The sequence below is a fragment of the Camelina sativa genome, unplaced genomic scaffold (genome assembly GCF_000633955.1).
Source record: "Camelina sativa cultivar DH55 unplaced genomic scaffold, Cs unpScaffold00626, whole genome shotgun sequence".
Taxonomy (NCBI): Eukaryota; Viridiplantae; Streptophyta; class Magnoliopsida; order Brassicales; family Brassicaceae; genus Camelina; species Camelina sativa.
In genome coordinates this window covers 44906-47732 of record NW_010921769.1, presented here as the reverse complement: position 1 = coordinate 47732, position 2827 = coordinate 44906, and positions in this window count along the sequence as shown.

Sequence of the window (2827 nt, the reverse complement as noted above, 5' to 3'; positions counted from 1 at the left end):
ACACATCAACAATCTGTAACTTACCGCAAAAGTTTCAAACCACCGGTTTACAACCGGACCTGGTGTTTGGGTCCAATTGGCATGAGCTGATTTGAAATCTCTTTCAAAAATGGCCCGGATAGTAGCAGCAACCGAAGAATCCTGGTCAAACCTACAAAACATAAGATAAAAGGAATGAGGATCATTGAAAATACAAAACATAAAGATAAACTATAGGTTAGATACATAACATTCTCACCAAAGAGTATTTGGAGGTCGCTTAGGATCTAGTTTTGGTAAGCCAGCACGCCCGGGACTTGCAAGTAACTGTTCCAGAGTGAAAAAAGTTTGGGACACAGAAATACTGTTCATACGCGAAGTTGATTGCTGAGGAGGATTCTCATCATGCATCGCCGGAGAGCTTCCATGAGGATTATCAGCATGCATCGCCGGTGATGTACCTTGGAAAGAAGCGGGAGAAGGTAACCTTTGGGGAGGAGCAGAAGCTGAATGTGTCCTTCGAGAAGAGACTGGAGGACTTAACCCTTGAGAAGCAATGAAGTTTCTGGAAACGTTTTGGTTTACAGAAACGTTTTGGTCTCGAGAAGACATCTAAAAGCATAAAAAAAAAAACGGATTAGAAACACAAAATTGAAATATCTTAACCCTAAAATCGAAATGAAGATCAAAATCGAATTCAAAACCCTAAAACTGAAATAAAAACCCTAAAATCCTAAACCTTTGTCTCGCAAACAGATCTAGCCGACAGAAACCTAAACAGATCTAAGCAGAACCCTAAACCTGAAATTGAACGACATAAGAAGAGAGAGGAAGACGAGATTAGCCGGAGAAGAGAGAGGAGGAGTAGACTAACCGAGGACGAGGAGATTAGCCGGAGAAGAGAGAGGCGGAGGATTTGAGTAACCGGAGAAGAAAGAAATCAGAAGAAGAAGAAACCAAAGAAGAGAGGTGGTTAATCGGAGAAGAGAGGTGGAGATAGATCGCAGAAGAGAGGAATTAGGGTTCGAGGGTTTTTGCGGCTGTGGATTAGTCGAGGTTTGAGCGAAGCTCAAACTAGGTTTTTCATTTATATAGAAAAACGCGGCGTCGCAAGTCCCTAGCAAAATTTGCGATGGATTAGCTATGGTCCCTCGCAAATCCCTAGCAAACGTATTAAAAATATGTAATTAATATTTTCAGATTTTGCGAGTGAATTGTGAGAGACAATATAAAATATGTAATTTACATAAGAATTATGTAATTTATATAAGAAATATATGAGAATATTGATAATTGCAAACATATAATGTCATTAGTGTTTATGGTTAAAGTTCAAGGGATTATAGTTGCTCTTTGCGAGGGAATTACTATGGACTGAGATATTTGCGATGGATTTGCGAGTAATATAGGGTTTAGGTTTTGAAATTGTCATTTGTGCCCTATCTTTGCCCTATCTTTGATTATAAATCTTCGATTCATCTTTTTAATCATTAATAGTAATGTCATTATAATGACTTGATAGTTAATTAGTCTTAAGGGTTTAGGTTCAAGGGTTTAAATTGCGGGGGATTTGCTATGACTTGAGAAATTTACGATGGAATTGCGAGAAATTTGCTATTCAACTAGCAAGTCCCTCGCAAATGTGTCGCAAACCTTGAATATCTAATTTATAAAAACCATCAAAACTGGTTTAATAAAATTAGTCAAATAAACTTTCAAGTATATTATAAGGTCCAATAGGCTCATCATTCTCTTTTCTATCATCAAATATTTTAAAATTGTCCAATTTTGCATCTTCTTCTAATCATTAACTATCTTCTAACTATCTTCCTATATGTTCATTACATTGAGACATATATTTGACAAATATTCCAAAAAATTGTTCAATTCTCCAAATATTTTGTGTTGCACTGCCCTATCTTTGATTATAAGTCTTGGATTCATCTTTTTAATCATTAATATTAATGTAATTAGTCTTTAGGGTTTAGGGTTTGAAGTTGTAACTTGCGAGGGAATTGCTATGATTTACTCAATTTGCGATGGATTTGCGACTAATTTGCTATTTTTCTAGCAAATCAGTCGCAAATTTGTCGCAACCATGTATATTTAATTTCTAAAAACCATCAAAATAATTTGAAAAGTTAGTAAAATTAACTTTCAAGTATATTATAAGGTTTAATGTCTCATCATACCCTTTTCTATCAACTTTTTAATCATTAATACTAATGTATTTCAGAATAATTCATCTTATATATGAAAAAATTGAAATGTATTTCAGAATAATTATATTAATTTTGTAATATTTATAAAAAAGTAATTTCCTAATTTTGCAATTGATTTGCTATGGCTATCACAATTCACTCGCATGTCCGTAGCAAATTTGCTATGGATTATGTTTTCGCAAATGCCTCGCAATGTTGCGAGTGATTTGCGAGGAATGTAACCTTTCCTGCAAATTTGTCGTAAATGCCTCGCAATTGTGCAGTGGATTTGCGACGACTGACTTCCTCGCAACGTTGCGAGGGATTTGCTAGGTATTTTTGTTTTCTCGTATATTCGTCGCAAATTCACCGCAAATTTGCGAGAGCTATCCTCCGTCGTCGCAACTCGTCCTCGCAAAAGGCATGTTTTCTTGTAGTGTTACTAAAATTCTTTTAAACAAATTTGAAGGTCCTTTCTACAGCTGGACATGTGTTCCTCGGGATAAACAGGAAAGATACTTCATTGAGTTTGCGGTTAAGTGTTCTGTCCTCTAGCTTTCATATATAGCTTTAAGCTTCCTATACTGCTTTACTCTTCATATATTGTTTTATTTACTTGTGCTTCTTTTCACTCACATTAGCTATTT